A 15,029-nucleotide genomic window follows, 5' to 3' on the forward strand; every position below is an offset into this window, starting at 1 on the left:
CCTTTTCCCTTTTTAAATATTTATTTAGGGAAGGAGACAGAGAGAATCAATGTCTTCCTTGTATGTTTAAGAAAACCGACAATAGTTCTGGAAAATAAAAGGGAGCTGTATTGCTGGGTGTTTAGCAAGAAGTGATTTACATACTGGAGAAGATCTTTCATGAATTACATGGACAAAGGAGAAGAGGGGAGGGGGGAGGGGGAGCTTGCAATGGCTCTATACCACTGTGCATGTTGATGAATCCCTGGCACATGTTAATTAATGCCCTATTGTGCTTGGCAGCTTACCAAGGACTGTGACTGCAGACAGAATGATCCTTTCGACTAACGGAGGCTTAGTACATATATTGAAAAGGAAGGGGGGGAGATTTGTATTTATACAAGCTGTGAATTTTCCTTAGGAATAAGCCTTTTTGCTTTTAGTGCAATTAACGGCGACGAGCTGCCATCTATCACAATATTTTAACATTACTAAAATAAAACCCTACAAAGCGTGCTCAAAATCAGTACCAGACCATGAGTGGGAAACGGTCAGCAAACATGTTCTGCCTTACACGCACGTCTAGATGCAGATACGTCCACAAAGGAATGGCTATCTGGTGCAAAGTGATTCAGCAATGGGGCATCGGATGTTGCAAAGTAACAATTCCAGGATATTTGTTCAGATTATAAACAGATGCATTTAATTCTGTACGATCGTCACCTTGTGTTTTCTCTCTCTCTCTCTCTCTCTCTCTCTCTCTCTCTCTCTCTCTTTCTTTCTTCCTTTCTTTCTCCTTGTAAATATCAGGGGGAGATTATGATAGAAAAGCTCTCTGAATAAAATTAATCATTGGGGAAGAAGATACACTGCAATTTTATTTAAATCACATATTAGTAAATTTTAGAAAGGGTAAATTTGAAATTATTATTAGGAGCAGAATTCTAACACTGGGAATTATTTTTACGCAGTGTGGAATACAAATACACTTCCCAGACAATGAATTCAAGCAAAACATTGGGGCAGGGGGGGGGGCGGTATATTGACTACACAGTGAACTGCCAACTAATGAGCCACATGTCCATAATAAGATGCTGGCATCACTATATGGACAATACAAAATCAACATATTTTGAGAACTTTGCAAATAGTTGCAGGATAATGTGAACAGAAGGGGGGGGGGACAGTAAAGGGGGGAAAAAGACCATCCATCCCATTGATTACTACGTTATGTCAAAGGACATTCATTTAAGGAAAATTTAGTGCTGCTAACTGCTGTAACTGTATGAGGTTATGCATTCGGAAACAGTATAACTATTATCAATTGTGCACCTAGTCCACCAAGGTGATATAATACAGTATATCATTTTATTTCTCTCAGCTCTTCAGACAAAAATATGTGTGGCAAAAAAAAATGCTTAAAAAGGAAACATTATCTGGAGCAATCATAGTTTTTAGCCCATTTCAAAGATGTTTTAAACTGAAACCGATTAATGCCCATATTGTCACATTATATTTTGCCTTACCCAGGAGCTATTTGTGGACAAACTGCAAGGAGGAGACCGGAATGCAAAATGAAGATTCCTCCCTAATCTTTGATGCATTGCCTTTATAGTGTAAGCATGGCTTCCCCATTTGTCCCCCAAGAAGGACACCCCCCCCATATGGACACATTTCCACTGGGCAAAGGAACTGTAGCACTGTGACTGTGCACCAGGTTTTTGTATTAAAGGTGCTAAATTCAATCCCAGGCACCCTCAGTTTATGACACAGACAGGAGGGCTAGGGAAGATTAAAAGGTTTAAGTGAGCCAGAGGAACCAGTGATCTCAGATGGTGCTGTACGTGTGCGTGGCTGTATGTGTACGTGCACGTAAATGGCCATATAAACACGGCCATTTACTTAAAAATCAGCTTTGTAGATTTCAGTGCAAGCTTTTCCCAAGTGTGCCAACTTCAACAAGTTGTGACACCAGCGTAGGAGTTTACAATCAGAGCAAGGTTTACTTATCTGTTTGTTGCACTTCTTAACCACCTTTCACAAATGAATCTCCATGTGGTTTACAGACAAGTCAACAAAATACAGATTAAAAATATAACCTATCACTGAAATAGCAATCTAAACTTCAGAACAAGAAAAAGTAGCAACAAATAGAGATTTAACTATATATAGATACAGCAGCAGACATATTACTCCCCCAAAGGCAGAACCTTGGAGAGTGCAATCAGCACCACCGATAGCCTGGTTGAAGAAGTCTGTTTTGACTTGGCACCAGAGGACCATCAATGTAGAGACCAGCTGAGCTTCTAGGGAGATTGGATTTCATTCTGGGGGCACCACTTCTGAAAAGGAGCCCAATCCCATGTTAGTGTACTGTGAACCATTCTCACCAACAGGACAACAAGAAGGGTCTCTTCTGCCCATTTTAGGACCCATCTTACTGGGTAAAGCATAAGACACGCCAATGGATAATGAAGTCCCAAGTTGTTGAGTGCTTTGTCAACATTAACATCTTAATTGTGGCCTGGTGACACATAAAATATCCAGTGCAGACCACACAAAATAGGTGTACCATGATTTTTCACAGATAATTCAGACAGCATCCTAGCAGTAGCATTCTGCACATACTGAAGTTTCCAGATGGTCTTTAAGACATTACAGTAATTAAGATATTACAATACCATAACATGCAACTAGACACTCTCTCTCTCTCTCTCTCTCTCTCTCTCTCTCTCTCTCTCTCTTTCTCTCTCTGAATAACTGTAGCTGGTAAACTAGGCAGAGCTGCTCAAAGGCTCTCCTAGCCACCTAAGCCACGTGGCTTCCACTGACAATGATAGATAAAGGAAGACCACTGGGTTTTGAACCTGCTCCTTAAGGGGGGGTTAGGCCCCCATCTAGAACAGGCCACTGGCCCCAAAACTTCAAAAACTGCCAGGATTCAGCTTCATCCAGTCCCTTACTATCTTGAAGCACTGCCACAGCCTCATCTGTTTCAGAGGGCCAGGTTGGGTGTTGTCTGCTTACTGGTGACACTATGCCCCAAATCCCCTGGTGAAGGTGCCTGATGGCCTCATATGTCTATAGCAACAGCATGGGAGGCAGAATAGTGACATGCTCCCTAGTTGTGTTGCAAGGTCACAATACCCCCCCCCCCAATATCAGACTCTGTAAGTGGTGCTGGTGGTGGAGTAGAACCACTGAAAAACCATACCTCCAACTCCCAACCTGTAGAGCTTCTCCATATCTCCTGTGATACAAGTAATCTTGCAAAAAGGAGAAAGAGCAAAGAATCTGTTCCGGCTGCAGCTTTTCCTAGAGGTGGGAAGAGAAGAGAAATAGGTGTAGGCCCAAGTGTTGAAGCCATATTGCTATACCAGCATCCTCCTGCCATCCTGTTTGCTTAGTTGCTGTCCTTCCATCCACAGAGAGCTTGGACTGAGGAAGGGAGACCCTCACATGCATTGGAAATTGCTCAACCAACTGATTGTGGGAAAACTTACAATTCCACCAAAGTGCTTAAATCAATAAATCATATGGATTAATCAGTTAAAGCTTGCTGCCCTTGTTTAAATGCCCAGTTTGGGATTATAGTGCAAATGCCACTTAAAGTGAGCCTTTGAGGTCTAATAGAGAGGTGTCTCTAGGGCAGCTTTTTCAGCCCTTCCCCGGAAGTGTCTCTCTGTGTCTCTCAGCAATCCTTCTCCAGCGATGAAACTGGAAAATATAATTTGTCATCCACTGTTGGTAAATTTGGCCTGGAGCTCCTCCAGTCCCATCACTGCTGTTACTAGAGATGAGTAAAGCCTTTGAATTTCAGTGGTGGATTTCACTTTTGAGGAATTATGAATTATTGAGCAGCACTCAATTTTTAATGTTTTGCTCTCAATTTCCTACAAATTATGAAGGGGTAGATTGTATTGTGAACCTAATCATTCCCTCCCTCCTCCTCATTGGCTTAAAACGCAAATGATTAGAAGCACAGTAATCTGAAGAACAGTAATGAGAAATACTAACTCTTGGTGCAGTGGATGAGTAGAAATCTTACAATCAAAAGGCATGGGAGAGGGTTGTGTGGATTAAGGAGCTGCCTCACTCATTGTTCTCTCCTGCCTGGTGTCAGTGCTGAATGCTACAAAAATCAGCAAGTGCATGTTAGTTTGGTTTGAAATTTAGGACTTATCAGGACACAATGGATCTGGTGTGAACAATAATGGGTCTTGTGGCACCATAAGGACTTTAACATAAAGCTTAAGAAGAACCTGCTGGATCAGGCCAATGACCCATCTAGTCCAATATCCTCTTCTCACAGTGGTCATTCAGATATCTGTGGGAAACCTGCAAGCAAGATTGAAGTACGAGAACACTCTCCCCTCCTGCAACTGGTATTCAGAATAATACTGCCTCTGGTTTTTGTGGACTAGAGTTCACTCCCACAGATCAGTCATTTTGTCATATGAAGTGGAAGTCCATTCTTCTATGATAAAGCGGAGCACCATCCATGGAAGCAGATGCCACAATAAATGCACTAGTCTTTAAGAAGCCGCAAGATCCCTTACGCTTTTGGCTACAATAGGCTGCCCTGGCTACCCCCCTCTGGATATCTGGTGTAAGGGATGTTTGCATCTGTGCATTTTTTTTAAAAAAACTCTGTGGATTCTGGAACCTGCTTGACCAAAACTGACTTTCTCCCTGATGACTTCAGCTTTATAACCTATAATGGTTCTAGGAGGTGGCTCGTCCACATGTGGCCACCACTCCTGGCTAGGTTACCTGGTTGAACCCTTTCTGTCTGGACAGCCCTTCACTTCGTGGCTGTCTCAGTCGCTGGCAGAATCCGTCAGTGGGCGTTTCTTGAACTTCTTCCAGCAAAGAAGTTCTTTGAAGCCAAATCTCCTCCTACTCTCCCTGCGCGAAAGTCTTCTGCGCAGGGAGGGTGTGGGCAGCGGAGGACCCGTGCTCTCCCCGCTGGTTTCCGGTGAAGAGTCCTGGAGCCTCCTCTTCGATTCCCCCATCTGCCCCCCTTCTCCACTGGTGTTTCGCTGATTTCCTTCCCCAGCAGATGGGCTGCCTCTCTCCCTACTGGGACCCTCTCTAGCATCCCTCTGGAGCCTTGCCTCTGCCTCTAGCTCCGATGGCAGTTCCCTGACATAACCCTTCCATTGGTCACATCAATGCAGAAACTCTCATGCCATTGATTTTGGATACAGGCCACATCTGCACTATACAGTGGTACCATGGGTTAAGAACTTAATTCATTCTGAAGGTCCATTCTTAACCTGAAACTGTTCTTAACCTGAGGTACCACTTTAGCTAATGGGGCCTCCTGCTGCTGCTGCGCCACCAGAGCTCGATTTCTGTTCTCATCCTGAAGCAAAGTTCTTAATATGAGGTATTATTTCTGGGTTAGTAGAGTCTGTAACCTGAAGCGTCTGTAACCTGAAGCATCTGTAACCTGAGGTACCACTGTACATTTAAGTGGTAATGATACAGTCATAGCTTCCCCCAAATAATCTTGAATGTGGCTTTTCATCTCAGTGATCAAATTAGTACACAAAATGAAAACAACAACTTATCTGGGTAAAATCCACTATATTTTTTCTTTCCCACTCTGGTGAGAATATGCACAATAGTTTGATCCCAGGGGATTCCCACAAGCACTGGGAAACTTTCAGGCAGTGGATACAGGTTTGCAATGCACTGCAGCCATATCCACTTACTTGCAGTGAAGTAAGTACAGAATATTTATGGCGTGCAATTTGCGTACAAGAAATGAGCGGGGGGAAATGTCTCCTGAAACGGTGCAAAAAGGGGAACAGCAAAGCTGTAGAAAGAGATAACAGAGGGAAATTAAGTGGATTAAGACTTGTTCCCTGCAAAACTCTGAAGGATTCTGGCTCTTGTCCATGTGGTAAGTTACACATAAAATCAACGCAGCAAAGCTCAGGAAAGTGTTGTAATGCAAAGAAATGTGAAAAACAGAGTGACTCATTTTATCCTTCCTTGATGGTTTGTCTGGGTGAATTATCTTGGAGACTTCAGTTCTTTCACTGATGGGAAAACCACTTCCTGGGTCATCTTATGGGTTTTTCACGCTTTTACTTACCTTTCCATCATTCATGCATCCATTCTCCCATTTTGGAGGAGAAATATCATGTAGGATCATAGAAAAACAATCTCTTGCTATGAGCATGGCAACAGTGAGAAATCTCCATTTCATATTACTTAACGTTTGTATATCTTTCAGAATAGATCATATCACCTGTTATACATTACTTGAGTGGCCCATATACAACATGCTTTTTGCATGCATTTCAGAGTTAAGTTTCTTTTTTTTTTTTTGGATAAAAAAAAAGTTTCTCCCATATTTTACCACAGAACTTTCACTGATAGTCAGTTAAGTTTTCCTCAGAGCAGACCCACTAAAATTGACTAAATTAGTTTCAAAAGGTCTACTCAAAGTAAAACTTAGGCTCCCATGTGCACAATACATTTAAAGCAGTATCATACCAGTTTTAGTAACCATGAAGTCTCCTAAAAAATTATGGGAATTCTCAGCATCCTTAACAGACAACAGTTCCCAGGATTCTTTGGGGGAAGTCATAACTGTTTAAAGTGGTATGGTACTGCTTTTAATGTATAGTGTAAATGGAGCTTTCATTGAATGCCACCCTTAACCCTTAATAGTTATGTTTAGTTATGATTTAGCTGTGATTTGCCCCTGAAATTGTGTGATGCTGCGTCTGATCCCTGATGACATTGGAGAGTCATTGCCAGTCGATATCACCAATTTTGAGCTAGAGGGAACAACACACTGACTCAGTATAAGTCATTTTTCTTTATTTTCTTCGACTCCTTTTCATAGCAACACTTCTGGCAAGCAGTGTCACATTTTCCTTCCTGTTGTCTGCTTGTGCTAAACTATAACATGGACAGTAAGATGTGATTTTTCACTGATTCCATTCATTAAATTTGTCAGAAATGTTAAAGTTTTAGGGATCCTGCTTTGGATTATAGAGTTTGAAGAAACTCAGTGCAGTGGACTAGATGATGTACAATTCCGTGATTCACCAATGCAAACAGCTGTAGTATGTATGAGAAACCCTTTTCACATGATCATTGGGGTGAGGACACACAAGTGTGACTTTATGTGGAGATAAAGCAATAAGAAAACTTCCAAACTATTTGGCCTGTGAAATGTATTAACAATTTAGGAAGCAGAAACCTGGTATTAGAGAACTGGTGCCTGAAAGTATTTGGCCTGTGAAATGTATTAACAATTTAGGAAGCAGAAACCTGGTATTAGAAAACTGATGGCTGAAAGCACCTTAAAGACTGACCATTTTATCACAGCCCTTTTCTTTTCTTTTTTGGAAACACTTGACTAAAACATAATGCCAGCCTTTGAATTTTTAAAGGTCCCTCCCATTTCAATTCTGCTTAAGTTGCATTTATAGGCTGGTAGCTGAACATGAACAGGCACAAAAGAGCTAAGCACATTTAAATCTACTGATTTCAAAAGGCGCACACCTGTGTGCCTTGTTTAGTTTTTATTGTGGGAAAACATGTATCATGGTCAGGGCCGCCCCTGTCATTAGGCAGACTGAGGCTACTGCCTTAGAGAGAAGATGATTAGGGGTGAAGAGCAGTGGGGGAGTGTTGGTGGGCTGGTTTGTGTGTGCCATGCGGCCTGCTCTGTACCTCCCAAGGAGGGTTGCTGCCTTCAGGTACATTGGAGGATGCTGTCCTGTTGTCAGTGCTGAAGTCAGGTTTAGCTGGCAGGACACTCAGCTTTTTCACATGAAATAGAAAGGGCATCATTTTGTCCCTTCCTTCAGGCAGCAGAATGTCTCTGGCCAGTCCTGACCAAACAGCTTTCAGGGGGGGGGGGGGTCAAGGCGAGAAGCAGAAAGGGTTCCTCTATGTTTAATAACTGTATAGCATTTTCTGCATGAAAATTCCCCTTCCCCATACCTAATGTTTAATTAGAATTTAAATATTAGAACTATGCAAGGCCCTCAATTCAGTTTGTAGCTTGGATCAGGCCTGGAGCAGAGTGAGGCAGGGCCTTAGCAGTTTGGGTTGGCTTGTGGCTTGAACAGGATTGCTAAATTGGGAATAGGAAAATGGTGTTGCTTTCACAGCCCTAGTATTGATTTGTAAAAGTGATATATGTACAAAGATAGTCTGATACCATCATGATAGTTGCATTCTGTAAAGATCACAGAAATCTGTAGATAGATGAGTTTATTTATTACATTTCTTTCATGCCTTTCCTCCAAGAAACTGAAGGAAACATGTGTGGATCCCTCCTCTCAATTTTATCATCACAACAACCCTGTGAGGAAAAACTCCAGAACTGGGGTTCCTTTCACAGTACAGTATGGTTTATATTTTTTAAAGAACAGTATAGAACCAGATCAGATTTACATTAAATGATAGCAGTTAAACTACTTGGGATCCTGCTGAAAGGATGGAAATTGAGTTCACTTGCAAATCTGGAAGTTGCAGACTGTATAAAATTTGATTTTTAAAAATTTATCTTGATGGGAGGTGTTGTTTTTTTAAAAAAAGTCATCCTATTCAGCTGTAAATTGTATAATGCATCTATAAGTAAAATTAAAGATAGAGATAAACATATTAGAGGCATCACAGCAGAATTACAAAACAATATTAAAATGGATGCACTGTGGTGAAGCAACACTTGCACAGAGTTCAAATTGAAAATGATTGGTGATCCAATCTAGAGGCATGGATAAGGAGACGTTCATATTGGGGCATGCAGGTTGACTCATCCACAGTGACACAATTCAGTGCCAGTCACAAAGTGACACATTTGACATTTTGAAAATCTGAAATATATAAATTTTCAGCTATGCCAGGATGAAACAGAAATCTCTCCCCCCCCTCTGTGTGTGTGTGTGTGTGTGTGTGTTTAAGACCCCATTCCTTGATGTACTCGTAGTGTAATCTACTAAATGCTTGTTTTGAAAGGAAATATATTAATGATTGTGCCAGGAGTCCAACCAGAGGGACAAGTAATCCATAATATGCTGGTGTTGGTAACAGTGGTCTCAGATACAGATATTCGGGTCTGTGTAACCAATGAGAAAGATTGCCATATACTGAATATTTTGAAAATGGTTTGCTCATTTGTTTCTTCTCTATGTGTCCAGATGGCTCTTGAGATATCATTGCCAAACTTGGCACAAGGGTTCTGGAGGGAGCTGGGGCTCAACACATCTGGAAGCCACCATGCTGGGCTACCCCTGATGTGAGTTTTACATGTGTTGGGATGCAAAAGCAAAGGAAGAGCCTTGGGCTTTCAAATCCTCCATCGCAAAGTATTGGAAGACACAAGATCTACCCACCCTGGAAGAATGGCAGATGAAAGTGATAGACTATATGGAACTGGCGGAAATGACTGGCAGAATCCGGGACCAGGGAGAAGAGTTGGTGGAAGAAGACTGGAAGAAATTTAAAGACTATTTGCAGAAACATTGTAAAATTAATGAATGTTAAAATGATGTCGGATTGAAATGAAGCGGTTTTAGCAACAAGGTTAAAAAGAATATGTAAAAATGGATTGATAACAGATGAAAATATAAACCTATAATATGTTAAGGTACAGAATTAAGATAAAAACAAAGAGGGAAAGGATTTGCTGAATTAACCATGCGAAATGGAATACAAAAAAGGGAGGTGTGAGGAGGTCAGGGAAACAAGTAAATGAAATATAAGATATGAAAAGATTGATTTGTTTTTAACTGTTTTCTATTTTTTTCTATTTTGTATTTTTTCTCTGTATTTTTGTATCTTTTTTATTTTTTATTTTTTTATTTTTTCTTCTGTAACTTCTTTCTCTTTGTAAAACTTTAATAAATATCTTTTTAAAAAAACAAATCCTCCTCCACCATGCCTAGAATTTTGAACATGAACTGGAGCATACAGGCATAAATATGTGTGAGGAGGCACATTCAAGACCTACAACTCAGTGGTAGAGCAGATGTGCAAGTCCCCAGATTCAGTTGCTGCCATTTGTAATTAAAAGGATATCAAAAGTAGGGCTAGAGAGTTGCTTCTACTCACACCATTGGTCTGACTCAGTATAAGGCAACCTCCCATCTTCAAGAAGATCTACGCACATTGAGGATAGGTGCAAACCCCCAAGAATCACTACCTTACCCTGCGAATTGTATGGTGCCAGGGCTGTGTGTGAGTTGGACCATGGCAGGAGTGGGATAATAGGGCATTTGAATAATACCAGTAGAAGCCTTGAGGAATTCAAGTGTATAGTCAGTAGTGGAAATGGAAGAAGAAGGCTGTAAGGCATATGGCAGATCCATTCCGTGATCTAGACCAGGATTTCAGAATTACTAGGCCCTAGTCAATGATAACTCCTGGACTTACAGGGGATTCTGGAAGGAAGAACACTGGTCTGTATGTAACTATGAGCAAGGAAATAAAACAGACCTCTTCATAAACAAACATAGCCTCAGTCCAGGTTCTTGAGTCTAAGAGCCCCAGGCCTCTGAACTCAACAAAGGTTGCTCATGGTTTTTAAATGAATGTCCAATGACTGATTTTCAACAAGTCACTTCATATTTATGATGGCTTCAAAATGAATTATATTCAAGGAACTCTGCATGATAATATATGCCAACATTTCGCTGCAATTCAGGCAAGCATATGCTTGTCCACAAGTACCGGATTTTTGCAGAATTTCTTTTTCTGAATGCTAAGAATTATGCTCACAGCTTGAAATATTGGAGGTGGTTATCCAAACACTGTTTCTACAGAATTAAGAATTTGGTTATAACATACTGGCTTACTGAGGCCCATTATTATTATTATTATTATTATTATTATTATTATTATTATTAATTGCATATGCATTCCCACACTCACAGCATGGGAAAGGGTCTGCCCTTGAACATCCTGGCACAGAAGAGTTTCGAAACAGAAGGGAAAACCTAGGGAAAATATATTCAATGCACCTTATTTACCTAAAACAACAAGAACAGAGTTCACAACTGTATAAAGAGTAAACACTAAGAAAGGAGTGGGGAACCTTTGTCTTTCCAGATGTTGCAGAAGACCCATCAGCCCAATGGCCAGGGATAAGAGGAGCTCTAATTCAACCATATCTGGAAGACCAAAAGTTCCCCACACCAAGACTTCCTGTATTTGTCATTTAAGATAGGACTTAATAATATTATTATGATATTTTTATCCTCTATAGCAGGGTTTCCCCACACTTGGGTCTTCAGCTGTTTTTGGACTACCGTTCCCATCATCCCCAGCTAGCAGGAACAGTGGTCAGGCATGATGGGAACAGTAGTCCAAAAACACCAAGTTTGGGAAATGCTGCTCTACAGCATGGGTGAGGTATAATCTTACCCACCTCCATTACAGGAGGTGAGGCCAACAGCCTAACCTCCAGATCCTAGAGCTTCATGCAAGTCAGAAGACATAATCAGATCAATGAGAGAACAACTGTGGGCTTAGTCAAACACTGGGAAGCTGCCTTTCCAAAGCACTTGGAACCATCTGGGACCAGGTTCACATACAATCAGGTCTCACTACTGCCAAGCCATGAATGTCTTCTTCCCAAGTCCTGAAGTGTTGTGCACACTAGAAGCTCTGGATAACCTGGTTCTATCAGCTAATATCAAGAAAGGAATTGCAATATTTGCTAAAAGAATGCTTGTGATGAAGTGGAATTCTGCTAACTCCACTTTCATACAAAGAATAGTTGAAAGAGCTCCAGTCTCAGCCACTGCATTTGTGAAAGAAATGACCCTGTTTAACATAAAGGCCTTGAAAAACTACAAGGACATCTCTTCTCATATGAAAAGGATGTACTCTGTTGAGATTTCAAATACATCTGCCCCATGACCCTTTTTTCTTTTTTCCTTTCTACCGTGTTGTGTTATTTCTTTAGGCTGCGTTCCAAACCCTGTTAACTCAGAAGTACATCCTGTTGACTTTAATGGAGTTTACCACCAGGAAAGAAGGGTTAGGCCCACTGTCTTAGTCATTCTAACAAATGTCCTCTGCTCCTAATTCATCTCTAGTCACACACAACAAATCACCTGCAACTAGTGGGTTGCCATCCATGCCAAACGACAAATCTAGCAAATTCTTTGGGGCACGAACGATCATCATGCTGTGACTATAGATGCCAAATCAGATGCATGTAGATGTCTCAAGGTCAGCTACTTATTTTGTTTGTTTTACATTTTATAATGAATGACAAATGAGTGCTGAATTTATCATGCAAGGTGCTTGCTTGGCATTGTGCCACCGTTTTTGTGGCTTATTGACCTTCCGTTTGGAAACTGGGACATGTTAATATTAACACACACTTATTTTAAGAACATAACTGTGGGAAAAAGTAAGGTGTAAGCTTTAAAAATATATAGGAATATGTTTATTTTTAAATTGTTTAGTTCCACTGAGTTCAAATGGACTCAGTCAGCTTATATCCAGACCCAGTGCTTAATTGGGCTGCAGATCAGGATTTTAAATCCATATTCATTTTAATGAATAGCTGTAAGGTTTCCACCTGACTTTTCATTTTAAAGAAAAAGCATATGCCTAAATCCATATACTGGAGTGAAATCAGAGAAACCATCTCTCAATTTTGATTTACTCTATACTATTAAACCAACCTTAAAAGTTCTTCCTTTAATGGAAGCATTCTACAGGATTATATTTACCCTGAATGTTAGGTATTGAGTTGACAATTTCTTTACCCCTCTGTAAACCCTTCAATTTTAGTAAGATTGCTCCAGCGTAAATGAGCTGCAGAATGAGTTGTAGAATGCTGCTTATGTTAGCATGTGCATGATTTTATTTTATTTTTTGCAAAAATAATACTAATAATAAATTACATTAAAAACACACCTGGGGGTGTTTCTATTCTATGTCAAATCAGGGAAACAAATTAAACTAAATATAAGTATGTTTCCTTATATATTATGCATCTTCAGCTCACTTCCTATTTCTGTCTATGTCACCGCTTTATGAAAATATGTATGTATGAAATTATACTTTATATATGTTCATGCACTATATAAATACACATTACACAGAAATGATTTATTATAGAAATATCAGTGTTGCTAGATTACACAGCATACTAGATGAGCTGTCATTAGCATAGAAAGGATACATAGCTTCTCAACAAAAGAAAAGAATGAGTCTGCCAGAGAGTTGCAGTGGTTTAGGCGTTTGTATGTGTATGTGTGTCTCTCCTCCCCCCTCCTGTATCCATCCCTGCCAATCTTTGCGCTGCCAGTAGGGAAAACCATATCCATGGCAACCAACTGTACCATTCCTACGCACATCAATGACGCCTCCAATCTAAACTGTCAAATATTCTATGCACATCATGTAAAATAGGTCTCTTTTCCTTATACCTCTGTGCCTTCAGTTTCCGTGGCTACATGTTTATGCAAATGAGAATTGTCCTTTTTCTCTCAGGTTGATTGAACGCTGAATTTGTTTTGCACCTTGGCAATGCACAGCCATGCGGCCTTGGCACCTGCTCTGCCGCGTAATTGTAAAGACTATATTAGCACAATAACTGTCCCAAAATTAGCCCGATTACACCATCTCTCCAGATTGTGCAAGGGAAAGAAATCTGAATGGGCAATAAAGACATTAAACTAGGGCCAAGAGATTGGAGTTGTGGTTAATTGGCTCTCCAGCGTCTGTAATTTCCAGAACTGAAAACCTACTATTTGATCTGGTCTCTGGTCTCTTTTTTAAAAAAGTAAGAAGGGGAGGGGGGGAATCCCTTATATTCTCAATGACAAATGTGACCATTAGGAATTCTTTCTTTTTTATGCTGGAAAGTCTGGGGGGGAAATTACAAATCCCAAATGTGTGCCAAGTCGCACTATCATATACAATTTCATTAATTCAGCAATCACTCCCAATTCTTTCTCTGTTCCATCCTTCAACCCTGCCCAACATACATACATACATACATACATACGTGTGTGTGTGTTTGTGTGTATGTGTGTGTACCCATACACACAGAGCACATGCTTGTAAGCACACATAGAAAATCTCTGTTTCCTAGATAGGCTGGAGATTAGAGAGACAAACAATAAAAAATTACAACAGGGAGAGCTGGGAGAATGTTTAGTATGTGTAGGTTCACCCTATGTAATGTGCTCTCTCACACACCCACACCCTTTGATTTTACAAGCTAGTCCACCATATGAGAATATGCTTTTTATGATGCTCTCATGTGCAGTTGGAGAGCAGCTGTGTTTCTCTCTTAGGAATTCATAGTGTACCACTTTACTGAGAACAAACACATTGCCTTCTGCTTTTACATGCGCAGGATCACCTGCTCCAAAGGTGTAGCCTTCGCTGCTTTATGTGGCATCTAGAGGTGTGCTACAAAATGCTCAGATTAGCAGGTTGTCTATGACCGAATGCTAAACACCAAGGCCCATAAGGAAAATGGTGCTACATCTCTGTGTAGATACCTCAGAGGCTAATTCCTAGAAAGGAAGTATAGTGCCTGAGAGTCAAACATAATAAATAGATTTCATACCAGAGCCATCAATATACCAGAAGCTAGTGTAAAGAAAATGTGTGTTTGGTTTCTTCTATGCCATACTACCTATGACCAGAATTTTATTAAAGTTAGAGGGCGGGATGAGGTCAAGTACAATGTATATTTTTCCATTACAGAGAAAAATCCAATCATTAGTGACTTCAGATTCAATCCACTTTTCCAAAATTTTGCTTTCTAACAGCGTTAAAAGAAAAGGCCACCCCTGCCCCACAAATTCTTCACACTAAATGAAATGAATTAAGCTACTTCACAATACAGTGTCACATATTTGTATGTCCGTCCGTCTGTCTGTCTGTCTGTCTGTCTGTCTGTCTGTCTGTCTATCTATCTATCTATCTATCTATCTATCTATCTATCTATCTATCATCTATCTATCTAACTATCATCTATCAATCAATCATCTATCTATCTATCTATCTATCTATCTATCTATCTATCTATCTATCATGTA

General features: G+C 40.3%; 1 long non-coding RNA gene across 6 annotated transcripts in view; it reads right to left on the bottom strand.

The window, feature by feature from the left end:
• Positions 1–15,029, bottom strand: part of LOC310827390 — a 139,312-nt gene that overhangs the window by 88,812 nt on the left and 35,471 nt on the right. For 4 of the 6 annotated variants that reach the window (XR_014556331.1, XR_014556332.1, XR_014556335.1 and 1 more), the window contains exons 2-3: positions 3,997–4,111; positions 3,194–3,294 (exon numbers count right to left, since the gene is read on the bottom strand). The exons of 1 other annotated variant lie outside the window; for it this stretch is intronic. This is a non-coding gene — a long non-coding RNA (uncharacterized lncRNA). The remainder of the gene's footprint in view (positions 1–3,193; positions 3,295–3,996; positions 4,112–15,029) is intronic. One more of the 6 variants, XR_014556334.1, reaches the window with a different exon arrangement.

The sequence above is a fragment of the Podarcis gaigeae genome, assembly GCF_964106915.1.
Source record: "Podarcis gaigeae genome assembly, chromosome: 11".
NCBI classification, from domain to species: domain Eukaryota; kingdom Metazoa; phylum Chordata; class Lepidosauria; order Squamata; family Lacertidae; genus Podarcis; species Podarcis gaigeae.